The following is a 22,066-nucleotide window of genomic DNA, read 5'->3' as shown; positions in this document are numbered from 1 at the left end:
GTATGAAATTTTTCTCAATTAAAAATTCTACAAATAATTAGAATTCCCTCACTTATAGATGTATAAAGAACTAATGATTTTATGATTTTTAAAAATATCATCTGTCTTTCCCCCTACACACACACACACACACATATATATATTTTTTTTTTTTAGTTGTTGATGGACTCATTTATTCATTTATATGTGGTGCTGAGAATTGAACCCGATGCCTCACACATGTCAGGCAAGTGCTCTACCACTGAGCCACAGCCCCCCACACCTGCCTGCTCATCTGTTTATTCCTGAGAATACTATTCTTTGTCTTCTGCTTTGTAGTGTTTTAAGGTTACTGAGAGTCTTACTATTGCTCTTTTCACACTAAGTCCCATTATTTATTTATTTATTTATTTTGCAGTGCTAAGGGCTAAACTCATGGTCTCACACAGGCTAGGTAATACGGCTAGATAATATGCCCCATCACTGAACCAAACTCCCAGCCACACTAACTTGTCTTTTTTATTTTTGTATTTTTTGTTCTTAAAGATGTTCATAACTTATTTTACTATATTATAAGGGTGATTTTCTTTTTTATGATTCAAGTTGAAGAGCTCCTTACCTTCTGGATTGATATATTTTTATCAGGTTGGACACATTTTGATTGCTGTCTTTTCAAACACTGCCTCTACTCCATTTCTTCTTCTTATCTTCCCCCTCCTGCTTTTCTTCTTCATCCTACAAGCACACTATCCATACTTTCATTCTCATTCCTTCTATAACTCATCTTCAATAATTTGTATTAACTCTTACATTTGTGTTAAAATATTGCTTTTTAATATTTAATTTTCAGCTCTAGTATCTCTGCATGAGTCATTGTTATGGTTTGGATGCCTAGTGTCTCCCAAAGCTCACATGTAAGACAATGCAAGAAGGGTCAGAGGAGAAATGATTGGGTTGTAAGAGTGTTAACCCAATCAATGAATTAATCTCCTGATAGAGATTAACTGAGTGGTAACTGAAGTGGTAGGGTGTGTCTGGAGGAGGTGGGAAATGGGTGCAGGTTTTGGGGTATATATTTGTATCTGGCAACTGGACACTCTCTTTCTCTGATTTTTTATTAGCATGTAAGCTGCTTCCCTCTGGCACAATCTTTCGCCTTGATGTACAGCCTCACCTTGAGCCCCAAGTAATGGAGCTGGCTTCTATGGACTAAGACCTCTGAAACTGTAAACCTCCAAATTAACTTTCCCTTCCCTACAAATATGATGGTCAGGTTCTTTAGTCACAACAGTGAAAAAGCTAACTAAAACAGTCATTTTTAAATATTCCCTATATTCCCTTATTTCCCAACACATGTTGAAACATATTTATAAAAAAGTCTTTGATGGGCCCAATGGGAGACTCCTTCTGGAGTCAGGCTCAGCCTAGACCCCCCTCACTGTCCTGTATGGGAGCTGGGGCCCAGGGTAGACCCAAGTCCATTGGTCACCAGCAGACCCCTGCCAGAGCTCAAAGAATACAATCTGGAAAATAAAGTTGAGCACATAGTGAAGATGGTAAGAAACCATGAACAGAATATCCAATAATTATGGGATAGCATCAAAATACCAAATCTAAGAGTTATTGGGATAGAGGAAGGCATAGAGTTTTAAATCAAAGGAATGCACAATCTCTTCAATGAGATAATATCAGAACATTTCTGAAACATGAAGAATAAATTGGAAAATCAAATACAAGAGGCTTACAGGACAGCAAATGTACAAAATCACAACATATCTACACCAAGGCACATTATAATGAAAATGCCTAGCATATGGAATAAGGATAGAATCTTAAAGACCACAAGAGAAAGGAATCAGTTCACATATAGGGGAAGACCAATTCATATGTCAGAAGATTTTACAACCCAGATCCTCAAAGCCAGGAAATGATAGAACAGCATATATCAAGCTCTGAAAGAAAATGTATGCCAATCAAGAATCATATCCAGCAAAATCAAGCTTTAAACTTGGTAATGAAATAAAAATATCTTCCATTATTAACAAAAGTTAAAAGAATTTACAACTTGAAACCCTGCATTTCAGAACATCCGCAGAAAAATATTCCATGAAGAGGAATTGAAAAACATCCATGAAAATCAGAAAAGGGAGTTATTACCCTAAAGGAAAAGGAAAAACTAATAAAAGTAGAAACAAAGTCATATTAAATACAAAAAAAAAAAGGTTGGGAATACAAATCATGTCTCAATAGTAATCCTGAATGTTAATGGCATAAACTCACCAATCAAAACACATAGACTGGCAGATGGGATTTAAAAATATACCCAACAATATGCTGCCTTCAAGACACTCATCTAGTAGGAAAAGTCATCCACAGACTGAAGGTGAAGGTTGGGAAAAATCATCCCACTCACATGGATTGTGGAAACAAGTACAGGCTTCCATCATCATATCAAATAAAGTGGATTTCAAGCCAAAGTTAATCAAAAGGGATAAAGAAGGATATTTTATACTGCTTAAGAGAACTTTTCATCAGTAACAATTATAAATATATATGCTTCCAAAAATCGAGTGTCTACGTTCATCAAACAAACTCTTCTCTAGTTCAAGAGTCAAACAGACGATAGCACAATGATTCTGGGGGACTTTAACACAGCTCTTTCACCACTGGATAGATCTTTCAAACAAAAACTAAACATAGAAACTATAGAACTCAATAATATAACCAATATCTTAGACTTAACTGACATATATAGAATATGTTATCCTTCAACAAGTGAATTCACTTGCTTCTCAGCAGCATATGGATCCTTCTCTAAAATAGACCATATATTATGCCACAACTAACTCTTAACCAATGCGAAAAACTAGAGGTATTACCCTGCATTCTATTAGGTCAAAATGGAATGAAATTAGGAATCAATGATGAAATAAAAAATAAAAGCTACTCTATTACCTGGAGACTAAACAATATTCTACTGAATGAACAATGGGTTGCAAAAGACATCAAAAGGAGATTAAAAATGTTCAGAGGTGAATGAGAACACGGATACAATGTATCAAAATCTCTGGGACCAAATGAAGAAGTGCTAAGAGAAAAGTTCATTGCATGGAGTTCATTCCTTAAAAGAAAGTCAGCATTACATATCAAAACCCTAGACAAAGAAGAACAAATAAACCCCCAAAGCAGTAAAAGACAGGAAATAATTAAAATCAGAGCTGAAATCAATGAAAATGAAACAAAAGAAACAATTGAAAAAATTGACAAAACAAAAAGTTGGTCCTTTGAATAAATAAAATTGACAAACCCTTAGCCATGCTAATGAAGAGAAGGAGAGAGAAAATTCAAATTACTTAATATACATGATGAAAAAAAGAAATATCATAAGACAGTACAGAAATACAGAAGATAATTAGAAATTATTTTAAATACTTTTACTCCAATAAAATAGAAAATATCGAAGGCATTGACAAATTTCTAGAGTCATATGATTTGCCCAAATTGAATCAGGATGATATACACAATTTAAACATATAAATTTCAAGCAATAAAATAGAAGACACCATCAAAAGCTTACCAACCAAGAAAAGCCTGGGACCAGATGGATGCACAGCTGAGTTATACAAGACATTTAAAGAAGTACTAATACCAATACTTATCAATTTATTTCAGGAAATAGAAAAAGAGGCAGCACTTCTAAACTCATTCTATGAGGCCAATATCACCCTGATTCCAAAACCAGGCAAAGGCTCATCCAAGAAAGAAAACAGGAGACCAATATCTAATGAGCATAGATGCAAAAATTCTCAATAAAATTCTGGCAAATCAAATACAAAAACATATCAAAAAGATAGTACACCACAATCAAGTGGGGTTCATCCCAGGAATGCAAGGTTGGCTCATCATATGGATATCAATAAAGGTACTTCATCACATCAATAAACTTAAAGATAAGAACCATATGATCATCTCAAAAGATGCAGAAAAAGCATTTGACAAAATGTAGCACACTTTCATATTGAAAACACTAGAAAAACTAGGGATAACAGAAACCTATCTCAACATCATAAAAGATAATCTATGCTAAGCTCTAGGCCAACATCATTCTAAATGGAAGAAAAAAATGAAAGCATTCCCTCTAAAAACTGGAACAAGACAGGTATGCTGTCTTTCACCCCTTCTATTTACATAGTTCTTGAAACAATGGCCAGAGCAATTAGACAGATGAAAGAAATTAAAGGGATATAAATAGTTAAAGAAAAACTCAAATTAACACTCTTTGCTGACAATATGATTCTATACCTGGAAGACCCAAAAAAAAATCCACCAGAAAACTTTTAGAAAAAGTAAATTAATTCAGCAAAGTAGCAGGATACGAAATCAACACCCAAAGGCATTTTTGTATACCAGTGACAAATCCTCTGAAAGAGAAATGAGAAAACTACCCCAATTAAAATAACCTCAAAAAAAAAAAAACAAAAAAAACTGGGAATCAACTTAACGAAAGAGGTTAAAGACCTCTACAATGAAAACTACAGAAAGAAATTAAAGAAGACCTTAGAAGTTGGAAAGATCCACTATGTACTTGGATAGGCAGAATTAATAGTGTCAAAATAACCATACTACCAAAAGCACTATACAGATACAATGCAATCCCAATAAAAATCAAATGACATTCATAATAGAAATAGAAAAGCAGCAATGAAATTTATCTGGAAAAATAAGAGAGCCAGAATAGTTTAAGCAATCCTAGCAAGAACAGTGAAGCAGGTGGCATCACTAAATCAGACTTTAAACTATACAGAGCAATAGTAACAGAAACAGCATGGTATTGGCACCAAAATATACTTGTAGACCAATGGTACAGAATAGAGGACACAGAGACTAACCCACATAATTACAGTTATCTTATATTAGACAAAGGCACCAATGAGCCAAAAATGTACATTGGCAAAAAGATAGCCTCTTCAACAAATGGTGCTGGGAAAACTGAAAATCCATAAGCAACAAAATGAAATTAAACCCCTATCTCTCACCATGCACAAAACTCAACTCAAAGTGGATCAAGGACCTAGGAATTTAACCAGAGTCACCGTGTCTATTAGAAGAAAAAGTAGGACCAGATCTCCATCATGTCAGATTAGGCCCCAGGTTCCTTAATAAGACTCCCATAGTGCAAGAATATCAAGAATCATGGATTCAAACTGAAAATCTTCTTCTCAAATCAGTAAGCGAATTGAGAGTCTACAATTTGGGAACAAATTTTTACCACATGCACATTAGATAGAGCACTAATCTCTAGTCTATATAAAGAACTCAAAAATCTTAACACATACACACTCAAAAATTAGCCCTATCTATAAATGGGCCAAGGAACTGAACAGACACTTCTTAGAAAAAGATATACCATCGATCAACATATATATGAACAAATGTTCAACATCTCTAGCAATTAGAGAAATGCAAATCAAAACTAATATTTCATCTCACTCTAGTCAGGATAGCAGCTATTAAGAATACAAACAACAGTAAGTGTTGGAGAGAATGTGGGGAAAAAGGCACACTCATACATTGCTGGTGGGATTGCAAATTGGTGCATCCAATATGGAAAGCAGTATGGAGAATCCTTGGAAAACTGGGAATGAAACCACCATTTGTCTCAGCTATCCCTCTCATGGTCTTACCCAAAGGACTTAAAACCTGCATACTACATGGTCCATCCACATCAATGTTTATAGCAGCACAATGCACAATGTCTAAACTGTGGATCCAACCTAGATGCCCTTCAGTAGATGAATGGATAAAGAAAATTTGGTATATATATATATATATATATATATATATATATATATATATACTCAATGGAATATTATTCAGCATTAAAAGATAATAAAATCATTGGCATTTGCAGGTAAATGGATCAAGTTAGAGAATATAATGCTATGTGCTGAATGTTTTCTCTGATTTAAGGATGCTGATTCATAATGTGGTGGTGGTGGGCATTGGAACATTAGATGAATTCTAGATGGGGAAAAGGGTGGGAGAGGAAGGGAAGGGTCATGGGGGTAGGAAAGATGGTGGAATGAGATGGACATTATTACCCTTAGTACAGGTATGAAGACACAAAAGCTGTGACTCTACTTTGTGTACAACCAGAAAAATGTAAAACTGTGCTCCCTATGTGTACTATGAATTGTAATGCGTTCTGTTGTCATATATAACAAATTAAAATTTAAAAAGTGGAAAAAAAAGAGCATGTACCAGAATACAAAGAAAAGTCTTTGATTGATAATTAAAATTCATTATCTGGACAAGTTTTCATCTGGTATTGACTGCTTTTCATCAGGATTTTGGTTCTAAGATACTTTGAAAACATCAGGTAATATTTCACTGAATGCTAACAAAAGTTCAGATACCACAGATGAAATTATTGTCTGGAACATGCTCACACTTTTGAGACAGGAGACAGTGGGAGATTAATCTCTGAATCCAATTAGAAACCAAGCTGAGATCAGGTACAGCTTTATTAAAGCTCTGCTTCATCCATTTATTCCCTTTGTTAAGGGTGTGGTCCTCCTGAGCTTTCATGTAAGATCATGTTTTTTTTGTGGTTTGAACAGGAGGTTTTTATCCATTTGGCTTTATCATACTTACAAGACTTCAGAAGATTATTTTATGCAATTGAGAGACTTTCTTTGAATAGTTAGTTCCCTGCTACATGTACATCACAATTTGCCTACTATCTTCATGGAACTCCACCCACATGTGAAAGGTTTCTTGAGTTTCAGCCACTTTACTGTAGTAATCAGTGATAAAAATTTCCTGTTTTTTCAGAACTGAATTCACAGCCCTCTGCTGATGTGCCCTATGTTCTTTTCCTAGCCCAGAATTCTTGGCCAATATTCTAAATAAACAAATACTCCAGGAAAAAAGCTTAATTAGCCTTCGACTTCAGATTTTTTTTTTCTTTTCCATAATCTTAGCCTGTCTGGTCATCTTTGATACTGTAGCTCTCTGATGCTTTAAAATAAATTGCTTTATTTAGCACATAGTTTTTGTTTTGTTTTATTAACATTAATAACTGATGTCTATGTGGTCACTGATTTGTGGAAAATTATTCCATTGTACTCAGAAGCAAGTATGCTCACTACTACACACATCTGAAGTTAAAATGCCTGGTTTTCCATCATGAATTCATTATTGTACATATGACAAAGAAAAAGTCATTTAATCTCATATCACTTTAATTTCTAATTGTGTAAAATAGGAAAACAATGTAGAAGATAGGCTTCTTATGAAAATTAAGGTATTTAATACATGGAGAGTGCTTGAAATGCTAATATATTTTTAAGTATTCAGTAATTTATTATTATTATAATTAATTATTGCCATTTCGTTTATTTTTATTGCTTTAAAATATTAAATTTAGTATATATCTATTGCTACTTTCAGGTAATAAAATTCAGAAATATAATTCAATTCTAGAAACATTTCTTACACAGGTGCCCTATGCAAGATCTAGCATAATTGCAAAGTGATTATCAAAATAAAAGAAAATACTATTTTAAGCAGTTTAGGTTGGGTAATGTACCTATATAAGAGAAAATAAGTTATGTAAGAAGAGTAAAAACAAATATCAATGTGAGAAGCAGGGCAGAGAAAGCTGCCTCTAATCCCAGCATATACTAGGTTAACTTATTGGCAGCTCACAGAATAGGTACAAATAGTCGTACCTGCTTAAGCCGCTTCAAGTACTCTTCCTAATAAGTTCCACTTGTATAGAATAGAAGTTCTAATTAGTAAAATGCTACCCCTAAGCACGGACTAGTTTCTTAAAATATCTTTGGAATTGGCTCATTGACTACACTGAATGTACTGCTAAGAAACAGATAGAGAGACAGCCAGGAAAGAACTTGGCTGTAAAGCAAATTACATTTCAGAAAAAAAAAAAATCAGAAATGTTTATTGAGTTTCAACCAGTTTAAAAGCCTCTTTCTTAATTGCCTTCCATCTAAATGCAAACCTCAGAAAAAACATGTGAATATTCAGCATACTTAAAGTAATGATTTTCTTATCCTATGTTGATTGTATCTCTACAAAATTTATGTTCTAAATGAATTTGGCAGTTTGAGTTGGGTTGAATACATGAGGCTAATATTTGTGATCAATTTAATGATATTCTTCTTTTGGCAAACCATAGACTAGAAAAATTTATTGGTTGCTTATAAAAAGGGAAAGTAAAAGGACAAAAAGAAGGAGAACAAAAGAGCAAATGGTAAAATAACTTGAACCAGAAATCTGTTATGTACTTTCAAAGTATCATTTTATGTCACCTTATTCAAAAACACTTAATGAACACCTATTCTGAGCCAGAAAATATTTCAAAAGGAAGAATGACTAAATCTATTAGTCTGATTTTTTTCACCAGTAATCCCATTATTTCTCAAAGCACTTCTAAATCAAAAAGTTTTAACAAATAATGCTTATTTAGAATATTAATTAAATTAAATTAATTAAATATAGTACTAATTAGAATATTTCAGAAAAGTTAATACACAGTTCATTCTATCTTAACATAAAAATAGATGTTGAATCTGCACACAGAATTACCTTCAAAATGAAACATTGAAATTTTTATGAGAAACTTGTGTCTGTTTCATAAAATGTTTAAAACTATTAATAATGTCTTTTTTAAAATCTGACAATTATTTAATTGTTTTGTAGTTTTAAGCAAGAATAATATGTTTTGTCAGAATATATAAATGAATACATAAGAAAACTATTGAAGTTAATCTTCACAAATGTAATAAGGTACAAAAACATAGAAAATTTAATTAGGCACAATAGCTTGGACATGCACTAATGCATTTTAACTGCAGCATGCAGATGTGTAAGGAATGGCCAAGCCTTTGTTTAGTGGCTTCAGAAGCTTAGAGTATTCCCTTCCCAGAAACCACCTGTTTTGAGGATATAAGAGAAGATTAGGTGATTAAAGTAGGGTTTTGTGATTGGATATCTTTGGAAAAAAACTCTCTTCCATTCTAACTGGGATAGTCCCTACTCCTCAAACATAGGGAAGATTGGAATTGTATGAAGCTACTTAAAATACTAATAGGAGACTGTGGAGATTGAATATGGACTGCATTAAAGGTCCTGAAGAACTTTTAAGAGAACTAGAGAAAGCCTGGAGAATTATTTTACCTTTGGAGCCTATAGAGTGCTGCCTTGCTAGAGTCAACTGGGCTCAACTCACAGAATTTGTAGCAATCAAGTATGCATGACTGTTTCTCATGATATGGTCTGTTTGTTCCATGTGATTCTGTGGTATTCTCATGGGTCCTTCAGTGCTGCCTGGAAAGGTAAAGATCCTCCACGAGAATAATTCTAGTACGAATTCCTTGAGTCTGAGAAATGAACTAAAAGTGAGCACCAGAACAGACAATAAAAGCACTCTAGGGCTAATAGATTTTCAGGATAGAGGAGCTTAGCAGGGACCTTCTATCGGTTAATTAAAAATATTTAATAAAAAATTTCATCTTGAAATACCTATCAGCTCCACGGAGTATGAACCCAGTTCATGTTGTCACCAATTTAAATAATGCCATTTATTTTCCAATACAATAGAGAAGAAATCAACCACATATATGGTATTTCCTTGAATAACAGCTCTGAGCTACACAGGAGAGAACATTTGAATTAAAAGAACACTCGGAGTTGGATTCATATTTTAGACTGAACCTTTTATTTAATAATTCAAGATCATTTGTGGTGGTCTAAAAGAACAAACTGAGCAAAAGGTAATTGAGAAAAAAATATTTATGTGTGAATAATGGTATGTTCAAGTCAAATAAGTGCTCAAATTTCTCAATTTCACCTAGGAGAATTATAAGAAGAAGAGCCCATTTTTGTGTCACTAAACTCATCCCCATAGTGGTTCATCTATTAGTCACAGTCCTATAGCAGTAATCTTATAATAGTAACCTGCTCACACCCAACAACCCAGGGATAGGGATGGATACTGACATGAGCTTCATTTAATCAGCACAGAATGCTTAGGAGTGGTCTGTCAGTTCAATCAAGTCTCATATCATCTTTTAGGTGATAGTTAAAGAAAATAACTTTCTCTCTCCCTGCATTTGAATGAGAAGGGATTTATCTCTAATCTTTGAAAGTCCCTTTAAGATAGGAGAACAAAAAAAAAAAAGCACCTGAGAACAACCAAGTAAATAAGACTCAAGGGAGAGAATCACAAAAAAAAAAAAAAAAAAATAGAGACATGGATCCAACTACCAGTCCTGAAGTCTGAGCTTCTATAGAATTAATTAAATTCCTTGTTTAGCATGAGTTGGATTTACTCTTACTTGCATGCAAAGCCACAAATTCATACCTGTCAATTATCTATCCATCTATCTATCATCTGTCTATCCACACCCATGCACATATGCATGTGTATTCATGTCTATAGATTACAAAATAATATTAAAATTACTTCAGACAATTACCCATGATCATGATTTCATTTTAAGTATTTTGCTGACAACTGATGCTTCCTAAGTTGGCAAAATAGCAGTGTGGTTGCCATTCTGGAACTGTGTTTCTGAATTTAAGTATGATTTCTAACAGTTAACATCTGATATACTTAGAGAATTCACTTATTCATTCTAAACCATAATTTCCTTATTTCTAAAATGAGGAGAATTCCTTTATGAAATTGTTGAGAGGATTAAATAAGATATATATTCTTGGCCACAGTACTTGACACCTATGGATAAGCATGCACACTGTATTGGTAAAAATAATTCTGATACAATATCATGAGGAGTTCTCATAAAAAAATAAATTTACTATTGTGTTCATGATTTATGCATAATGACTACTTTAGTTTCTTCTAATATATTTCTACCCTAAGTAAAGAAAGGATGCAAATACAATCAAAAATATCATCTTAGCCCTCTATAAGTATAGTTTATTTGAGTGCATTTCATATACAAAGTATCTAATTAAATACAAAGCATTCTCTATATGCACAAGTGACAAAGAAGAATGGCAATTACAATGTAAGTAATAAAGTGTAGAAAAAGGAAATGGTGATTGAAAGGCTTGCATGGACATCATGGAAGAGTGGGCAATTCACCTGGATTGAATAATACATAATGGAATGCCATAAATTTTAAAAGGAATAGTATGGCATTAACATAAATATCTCTCCCCACACACCCCTCTCTCTTTCTCTTTCTCTTCAGTGCTTACAGGAAAACAACAACAAAAAGACTAAAAAAAAGGAGAGAGAATATTTTTCCCATCCTTCTCTCCATAGTATATCCTAAAAATTTTGTAAGGAAATTTATTTATAATTAAAATTGCTAAGATTATGAAAAAAATGAGAAAACAATATGAAAGGAAGATTGTGAAACACAGTGAGAGTGATTGAAGGGTGATCCTACCATTCTCATGAATACAGACAAGTCTGGAATGAAATGGACATTACCCCAGATACGTGTATGATTACAATACTGATGTGACTGTGACTCTGTACAATGTTCAGCCAGCAGAAGAAGCTGTGCTCCATTTGTATACAATGAGTCAAAATGCAGTCTACTATCATGTATAACTAATTAGAACAAATTAAAAAGAAATAAAAAATGAAAAAAAAATACAGACCAGTCATAATTTTCAGAGCTTGACCTATATATGTAACCAGCCTTTTAGATGATTCACATACAGCACAAGATCTGACATTACTTGCTACCAAACCAAAACAAAATATTTTTTAAAAAATAACAATAGTCTGTCCCTTTCTAGAAGAATGCACAGTTATCTATATGGTCATCTAAATAGCATTCCACAAGCCTGTTGAATCAAAATACATTAAAGCTTTTTCTTCCCCAATTCTTTTGTCTTCATTCACAAAACCAAATCATTCAGAAAATTCATTTCTAAGCAGTTGGGTGGGGTGGGGGATCCCATGCCTGTAATCCCAGCAACTCAGGAGGCTGAGACAGAAGGATTGCAAGTCTGTGACCAACCTCAGCAATTTATGAAGTTTCTAAGCAATTAGTGAGACACTGTCTCAAAATAAAAAAAAAATTTAAGAAAGGACTGGGGATGTGGCTCAGAGGTTAAGTGTCCTTAGGTTAAATCTCTAGTAGCAAAAATAAATAAAAAAATAAATAGATAGATAAAAACTTACATTAACTTAAAATGATATTTCATTCCAATGAAGTATATTTTTGGATTTTTCAAGCACTTTAGAATTATATGTATTTATATTTATTTATATTTATTGTTTCTGGAAATGAAAATTACAAAGCTCCTATTTTTTCATATTGTATAGATACAATGAATAAGCAGCGATATTATATGTTAATTATTATTTACAAATTATAACCAATATTTGCCTAAACAAATACATTTATTTGAAAAGCAACTAAAAGTATTAAGAGTGTAAATAAAGGAATTCATTTAGGTGTCATTGATATTTTATTATTCAAACAGTAACATTACTTATAATCATTAAAATATAATTTTCTTTAATATGTTATTAATACAATTTTGTTGTCAAATATTGAATATGTATTGATACACATACTGCTTTCATTGTCAGACAATTCTATAAATACTTAAAACAGTCTCTTGCACTTCTATGTGTACTAAGATCTTCAGAAAATCATTTCAACTTTCTATGACTTAATTATCAGTAAAACATTCATGATAGTCATGAATGCCATAGGTTATAGAAATAATTCAATATTTAATGCATATATAGTTCTTTGAAAAATATGTGGTACATAAGTGATTAACAAAAATTATTAGTCACTTATACATAAGAAAATTTTCTTACTATAACATACGGGGTCAATTAATATATTTAGACTGTTTCTTGGAATATGTTTCTTTTTATCCTGATGAATAATGAAAGCATCAAAAAGTTGTTCCTTTAAAACAAGACAACAAGGCAATATACATGAAACCACAAAGCTTTTTTAAAAAGTGCTTCATGAAAAATTAATATATGTAAAAGACCTAGGACTATTAATTTTTTGTTTGGGTTTTCAGATAATAAAGGATAATAATTTGAAAATTAAATTTTAGTTTTTGATGCATGTGATAGTTTGACAATATAGAATCTGCTTTAAAAAAAAGAAAAAGAAAGAAAAGCACCATGGTAGAGTGACAAATTATGAACACTCAAATGGTAAAATATCAACCTGCCCAGATTCTGCTCTCTGTTATATTCCTTGTCCTGTAGACAAGTTAATTAACCTCTTTTACTCCAAAGGTGTAGTTGTTTCATAGGTTTAATATGGATATCCATACGTGTGTAATTACGTTTTTAATGAAACAATAGCATAATTAATATAAATACTTAAAACAATTTCTTGCACAAGTTAAATTCTTTACATAAGCAAACAACAATTCTGAAAGTCTATATTAGGTGACACTTAAATTCTCCACACATCCTTTGCCCCAGGATTCTTTGAGCCGGTGTATTATCTTAAATTGTAAAAGCATATTTTACAAATATAATCCAACTTAAGGCAGCACTTATCATACCTCATTATGTATATAGCACCTGGAGATCTTCTTAAAATAAAAGATTCTTATTTCAGTATTTTGGGGTGGAGATTGGGATTCTGCAATTCAAACATGATCCCAGATTCTGCTGAAGTTGTCAGTCCATGCACACTTTGAATAATTGAAGGCATATTGGGAATTAACCAGCCTTTCCATAATGACTTAATCATCTATTTATTGGTATTTGATAATTTTGGATTCATTATTTTTGAGTTGTCTTTTTTATCCAAATTTGAAATGTCAATACCACTGGGAAAGACTATCTAGAGAATCTCTACCATCAGCCACACTTCAAGAAAAAGGGAGTTTTCATTGGCATGATTTGGTACATGTGCATTTATCTTGAAAAAGTTGCCTTAGGCAGTTACTATAATAAACAGTTATCCTTGGATGCCTTCAAAAAAGAAAGAGAAACAAGAAAATGTAGAAACATGGGGGAAAAGTAAGGAGCAAATAAGACCAACTTTAGATGCCTTTCTAGTTTTCCTATGCAAGGTCAATAGGATACTTACTAGATTAGTTAAAATACCTGCCATTATCACAATTTAGAAATTTTTTTGGTTAAAAAAAAGACCATTTATTTATTTTTTTTATAATTTTTTATTGTTGGTTGTTCAAAACATTACAAATTTCTTGATATATCATATTTCACACTTTGATTCAAGTGGGTTATGAACTCCCATTTTTACCCCATATACAGATTGCAGAATTACATCAGTTACACATCCATTGATTTACATACTGCCATACTAGTGTCTGTTGTGTTCTGCTGCCTTTCCTAACCTCTACTATCCCCCCTCCCCTCCCCTCCCCTCCCCTCTTCTCTCTCTACCCCCTCTACTGTCATTCATTTCTCCCCCTTGTATTATTTTTCCCTTTCCCCTCACTTCCTCTTGTATGTACTTTTGTATAACCCTGAGGGTCTCCTTCCATTTCCATGCAATTTCCCCTTCTCTCTCCCTTTCCCTCCCACCTCTCATCCCTGTTTAATGTTAATCTTCTTCTCCTGCTCTTCATCCCTACTCTGTTCTTAGTTACTCTCCTTATATCAAAGAAGACATTTGGCATTTGTTTTTTAGGGATTGGCTAGCTTCACTTAGCATAATCTGCTCTAATGCCATCCATTTCCCTGCAAATTCTATGATTTTGTCATTTTTTAATGCAGAGTAATACTCCATTGTGTATAAATGCCACATTTTTTTTTTATCCATTCGTCTATTGAAGGGCATCTAGGTTGGTTCCACAGTCTTGCTACTGTGAATTGTGCTGTTATGAACATCCATGTAGCAGTGTCCCTGTAGCATGCTCTTTTTAGGTCTTTAGGGAATAGACCGAGAAGGGGAATAGCTGGGTCAAATGGTGGCTCCATTCCCAGCTTTCCAAGAAATCTCCATACTGCTTTCCAAATTGGCTGCACCAATTTGCAGTCCCACCAGCAATGTACAAGTGTACCCTTTTCCCCACATCCTCGCCAGCACTTGTTGTTGTTTGACTTCATAATGGCTGCCAATCTTACTGGAGTGAGATGGTATCTTAGGGTGGTTTTGATTTGCATTTCTCTGACTGCTAGAGATGGTGAGCATTTTTTCATGTACTTGTTGATTGACTGTATGTCCTCCTCTGAGAAGTGTCTGTTCAGGTCCTTGGCCCATTTGTTGATTGGGTTGTTTGTTCTCTTATTGTCTAATTTTTTGAGTTCTTTGTATACTCTGGATATTAGTGCTCTATCTGAAGTGTGAGGAGTAAAGATTTGTTCCCAGGGTGTAGGCTCCCTATTTACCTCTCTTATTGTTTCTTTTGCTGAGAAAAAACTTTTTAGTTTGATTAAGTCCCATTTGTTGATTCTAGTTATTAACTTTTGTGCTATGGGTGTCCTATTGAGGAATTTGGAGCCCGACCCCTCCGTATGTAGATCGTAGCCAACTTTTTCTTCTATCAGACGCCGTGTCTCTGATTTGATATCAAGCTCCTTGATCCATTTTGAATTCACTTTTGTGCATGGTGAGAGAAAGGGATTCAGTTTCATTTTGTTGCATATGGATTTCCAGTTTTCCCAGCACCATTTGTTGAAGATGCTATCCTTCCTCCATTGCATGCTTTTAGCCCCTTTATCAAATATAAGATAGTTGTAGTTTTGTGGATTGGTTTCTGTGTCCTCTATTCTGTATCATTGGTCCACCCGCCTGTTTTGGTACCAGTACCATGCTGTTTTTGTTACTATTGCTCTGTAGTATAGTTTGAAATCTGGTATCGCTATACCGCCTGATTCACACTTCCTGCTTAGCATTGTTTTTGCTATTCTGGGTCTTTTATTTTTCCATATGAATTTCATGATTGCTTTCTCTATTTCTACAAGAAATGCCGTTGGGATTTTGATTGGCATTGCATTAAACCTATAGAGAACTTTTGGTAATATCGCCATTTTGATGATGTTAGTTCTGCCTATCCATGAACAGGGTATATTTTTCCATCTTCTAAGATCTTCTTCTATTTCTCTCTTTAGGGTTCTGTAGTTTTCATTGTATAAGTCTTTCACCTCTTTTGTTAGGTTGATTCCCAAGTATTTTATTTTTTTTTTGAAGATATTGTGAATGGAGTGGTTGTCCTCATTTCCATTTCAGAGGATTTGTCGCTGATATACAGGAATGCCTTTGATTTATGCCTGTTGATTTTATATCCTGCCACTTTGCTGAATTTATTTATTAGCTCTAATAGTTTCTTTGTAGACCCTTTTGGGTCTGCTAGGTATAGAATCATGTCACCTGCAAATAGTGATAATTTAAGTTCTTCTTTCCCTATTTTTATGCCTTTAATTTCTTTCGTCTGTCTAATTGCTCTGGCCAGTGTTTCGAGAACTATGTTGAACAGAAGTGGAGAGACAGGGCATCCCTGTCTTGTTCCAGATTTTAGAGGGAATGCCTTCAATTTTTCTCCATTCAGAATGATGCTAGCCTGAGGCGTAGCATAAATTGCTTTTACAATATTGAGGTATGTTCCTGTTATCCCTAGTTTTTCTAGAGTTTTGAACATAAAGGGATGCTGTACTTTGTCGAATGCTTTTTCCGCATCTATCGAGATGATCATATGGTTCTTATTTTTAAGTCTATTGATGTGGTGAATAACATTTATTGATTTCCGTATATTGAACCAGCCTTGCATCCCAGGGATGAATCCTACTTGATCATGGTGCACAATTTTTTTGATATGTTTTTGTATCCGATTCGCCAGAATTTTATTGAGGATTTTTGCATCTAGGTTCATTAGAGATATTGGTCTGTAGTTTTCTTTCTTTGAAGTGTCTTTGTCTGGTTTAGGTATCAGGGTGATGTTGGCCTCGTAGAATGAATTTGGAAGTTCTCCCTCTTTTTCTATTTCCTGAAGTAGCTTGAAAATTATTGGTATTAGTTCCTCTTTAGAGGTTTTGTAAAACTCTGCTGTATACCCATCTGGTCCTGGGCTTTTCTTAGTTGGTAGTCTTTTGATGGTTTCTTCTATTTCCTCAATTGATATTGGTCTGTTTAGGTTGTCTATATCCTACTGACTCAATCTGGGAAGATCATATGACTTAAGAAATTTATCGATGCCTTCACTATCTTCTAATTTATTGGAGTATAAGGATTCAAAATAATTTTTGATTATCTTCTGTATTTCTGAAGTGTCTGTTGTGATATTGCCTTTTTCATCCCGTATGCTAGTAATTTGAGTTCTCTCTCGTCTTCTCTTTGCTAGCATGGCTAAGGGTCTGTCGATTTTGTTTATTTTTTCAAAGAACCAACTTTTAGTTTTGTCAATTTTTTCAATTGTTTCTTTTGTTTTGATTTCATTAATTTCAGCTCTGATTTTAATTATTTCTTGCCTTCTACTTCTTTTGCTATTGTTTTGCTCTTCTTTTTCAAGGATTTTGAGATGAAGTATGAGATCATTTATTTGTTGGTTTTTTTCTTTTTTTAAGCAATGAACTCCAAGCAATGAATTTTCCTCTTAGAACTGCTTTCAATGTGTCCCATAGATTCCGATATGTTGTGTCTGTGTTTTCATTTATCTCTAAGAATTTTTTAATTTCCTCCTTGATGTCTTCTATACACCATTGATCATTCATTAACCTATTGTTCATTCTCCAAGTGATGTATGCTTTTTCCTTCCTTCTTTTATCGTTGATTTTCAGTTTCATTCCATTATGATCAGATAAGATGCATGGTATTATCTCTACTCCTTTATATTGTCTAAGAGTTTCCCTGTGACATAATATATGATCTATTTTTGAGAAGGATCCATGTGCTGCTGAGAAAAAAGTGTAACTGCTTGATGTTGGGTGGTATATTCTATATATGTCAATTAAGTCTAGGTTATTAATTGTGTTATTGAGTTCTATAGTTTCCTTATTCAACTTTTGTTTGGAAGATCTGTCCAGTGGCTAGAGAGGTGTGTTGAAGTCTCCCATGATTATTGTATGGTGGTCTATTAGACTCTTGAACTTGAGAAGAGGTTGTTTGATGAACATAGCTGCACCATTGTTTGGGGCATATATATTTATGATTGTTATGTCTTGTTGGTGTATGGTTCCCTTAAGCAGTATGTAGTGTCCCTCTTTATCCCTTTTGATTAACTTTGGCTTGAAATCTATTTTATTTGATATGAGTATGGACACTCCTGCTTGTTTCCGAAGTCCATATGAGTGATATGATTTTTCCCAACCTTTCACCTTCAGCCTATGTATGTCTTTTCCTATCAAATGCGTCTCCTGTAGGCAGCATATTGTTGGGTCTTGTTTTGTGATCCATTCTACTAGCCTGTGTCTCTTAAGTGGTGAGTTTAAGCCATTAACATTTACAGTTATTATTGAGATATGGGTTGTTCTTCCAGCCATATTTGGGTGACGAGTATACCACGCCGGTAGGCCACCGGGCCTGATCCGCCGGTCGGTTGCAGGTCTGCCTACCCTGCAGGCGGGGGCGGCGGCTCTGCTCTGCCCCCCCTCCAATTGGTGTGACTTGTCTACCACATCCGCGGACCGCTGGGCCTGTTCCGGGCGCGGGCGAAGGCTCTGTTCTGTTCCTACTCCAATTGGGGTGACGTGCCTACCACCCCGCCAGCCGCTGGGTCTGTTCCACCGGTTGGTCGCAGGTCTGCCTACCTTGCGGGCACGGGCAGCGGCTCTGCTCTGCCCCTACTCCAAATGGGGTGAGGTGTCTGTCGCACCGGCATGCCACTGGGCCTGTCCCGCTGGTCGGTCGCAGGTCTGCCCACCTTTCGGGCACAGGTGGCGGCTCTGCTCTGCCCCTACTCCAATTGGGGTGTCTTGACTACCACGCAGGCAGGTCGCTGGGCCTATTCCTGGCACGGGCGGCGACTCTGCTCTGCCCCTACTCCAATTGGGGTGACTTGTGTACCACGCCGGCAGGCTCCTGGGCCTGATTCGCCGGTCTGTCACATGTCTGCCTACCTTGCAGGCGTGGGCGGCGGCTCTGCCCTGCCCCTCCTACCACGCTTGCGGACCGCTGGGCCTGATCTGCAGGTTGGTCGCAGGTCTGCTCACCCTGCGGGTACGGGTGGCGGTTCCACTCCGCCCCCACTCCAATTGGGGTCACGTGACCACCACACCAGCGGGGCCTGATCCGGGCGCGGGCGAAGGCTCTGCTCTGCCCCTACTCCAGTTGGGGTGACGTGTGTACCATGCTGGCAGGCCGCTGGGCCTGACCCGCCAGTCTGTCGCAGGTCTGCTTACCTTGCAGGCGCGGGCGGCGGCGCTGCCCTGCCTCTCCTACCACGCCCGTGTACCACTGTGTCGCGGGTCTGCCCACCTTGTGGGCGCGGGTGGCGGCTCTGCTCCGCCCCCTCTCCAATTGGGGTCCCGCGACCACCACGCCGGCCAGCCACTGGGCCTGCTCCGGGCGCGGGCGGCGGCCCGGCTCCTCCCCCCTGGCTCGAGGACAAATCGAGAGAGACTCGGGTGTCTGTGCCTCTCCCTCCCTACCAGGAGACCAACTGTTTCTGTCGCCGCTGGTATTGATGAAGTTCTCTCCTCCACCGCTTTCTGATGACATCAGATCTCTGCCGTGTTGGTATCCTATGCGAATGGCAGCATTTCGTTCCCTTTTCCGGGTAACCAAAGCAACGGGTGATTCCTGACCGGTCCTCAGCAGGACCCGGACCGAGAAGCAGTTTCCGCGGGCTCCTTAGCCCTCGGCCAGGGCAGCTCCGGGAGCCAGAACTCGGCCGCTCCGTGCTCGGTGTATGCTCTGATAAGAGCAGGCTCCAAGAAGCACTCAGGCACTGAGCCTGAGTAATCTGTCTGCAAGCCGCAGGCGAATGGCAGCCTGAAATTACCTGTTCTATGGCTGAATGAGCTGCGGTCAGTCGAAAACAGGGATGGTGACGTCAGCTCTCCAATATGGTGGCCGCTGGCCTCCTCTGTGGTCTGACCGGTGTGGAGAACCGAGATGGACCGCTTCCTTCCCCTGTCTCGAACCAAAAAGACCATTTATTAATTCACAGTTCTCTCAGAAGTCTGAAGCAGCTTGACTAGATTTTCTGTCCCACAGTCCCATCAGACTAAATTTTCATGTATCTGTTGGGGATGTTATCTAACTGTTGGGGTTTTCTGGTTTCAGAATTCATTGCATATTCTCCCCATTTGGTCCCTTTTACATCCATGTCAGCAGCTGCTACAGATCTCTAATTTTAGGTGCTCATGTAATTATTTCAGGCCCATTGAATAATCCATAGTAATCTGTCCATGTTACAGTCAGTCAGCTGTCTAGTAATCTTAATTGTATCTCTAAAGTCTCTTTGCCATGTATCATAACACCTATGGGAGTAACACCAGATTGCCAAGGTCATAGGGACTACACAGGTAGTATAATTTTTAAAGAAAAAGTATAATATGCTGGATAGGAAAGCAATATTTTAGACTCTAATCTGTATTTAATTACATACTAATCCATTTATCTGAGACAAACACTTCAAGTATTCTTTCCTTCATACATTTAAACAAATAATTAAAAAAAACAAACAAACAAAGAAGCCCTGGTTTGATTTACTAATGCTGTTCAAAATCTCATATTTTTAGGAAAATCTTAAAAGATTATTACATATTCTATCTAATGCCTATCACAGAATCATGTAACTATAATTAACTAAATAAATTATTCAGTTTCTCTATGTGAAAGTCATAAAGTAACTAATGTATATTAAGACCAACATAACAATTTATATTTTCTTGGAAGTTTATATCAGTCTTATACTTAAAATGCTATGAGATTAGCTATTTCCAATAACTCCCTTTTACAAGTTACATCGTGTTTTTATTAGTATTAAATATTTTAATTGTAAGAATTAGTCTTTATAAAGTTCTCTGATGAACTAGGATTCTTGACAAAGAAAACTCAGTAAATAAAAAATCCAGTTGGAAGACAAGTGCTAAAAGATTTATAATTCATTCACAGTATTCACTTTACTTAGGGCTGCTCTTTGAGGTTCAACAGCTGGGACCGGAAAATGAGTAAAGGAATTAAGACAAAAGCCAAGTATTTCCTTTGCAATAATTAAATTTTACTACAGCTTTGATATATTACAGAGAAACTGTTGCAACATGTACTTTTTAAAAGAAAAATATAATGTTGAACCTAACAACAAGACTAATTTTTTTCATTTTTTTTTCATATTGAGTTCCTGTCTTCATGCAATTTCATGCACATTTATGCAGTTCTGTTTGCTTTTTCCCACAAAATGTTACTAAGTAAACATTTTTTCTGTTTTTCTGTAATGGTCTGAATTATAATTCTGATAGCTGGCTGAACTCAGTCAATATGATGAATTATAAATTCCTTAAATATGTTCCTATTTTTGGACAGTTACATGAAAGAATTTTTTTAATAATATAAATAATGCTGAAGTTTTAAAACATTATTTTTTTCAGAAAATTATAATTAACTTCCAGAAATTATATTATTTTGAAAACAAGATTAAATATTATAATGAAATTAGACAAATATTTTCAGAAATATCAATAAAATATCTTTAATGAATTTTAAGATACATATCTCTTATGGTATATGTGTATTGTTTTGGCTGTGATGATAAGGCCACCCACAGTAAAGATTTGTTTTCACACTCCATCTGTTTGGTATGTACTGTGTAGATTTGAAAAAAATTTCTGCCCCCAGTGAGACAGAGTGTTTGGTAATACTTCTATCATATTCTTCAATTTCTCTGTGAGTCATTCTCTCCATATGCCTAACAGGATTGTGAGCTTTGCAAAAAGCTTTCAGAAATGGAATCTACTACTCAAAAATGAATGAGGATTAATGAACACATTGCATTCATCACGAAAAGTGCTCCTTAAATGCCAAATAGCGGTTGGTATGTAACAAGTTTGGAGAGGCAGATGGCATAAGCACTAGGTTTACTGTGTAACTGCAATAAAAGCAAAAATCCTTGCATAGGGATGTTTGCTTGTGTGTGAAAGACTGTTTCAACTACTGTTGGAGAAAAATTTCATCCACATAAAGTT

Source organism: Marmota flaviventris, chromosome 3 (assembly GCF_047511675.1).
Source record: "Marmota flaviventris isolate mMarFla1 chromosome 3, mMarFla1.hap1, whole genome shotgun sequence".
NCBI classification, from domain to species: Eukaryota; Metazoa; Chordata; class Mammalia; order Rodentia; family Sciuridae; genus Marmota; species Marmota flaviventris.
The sequence above is the reverse complement of the archived record's forward strand: the minus strand, read 5'-3'. Positions refer to the sequence as shown.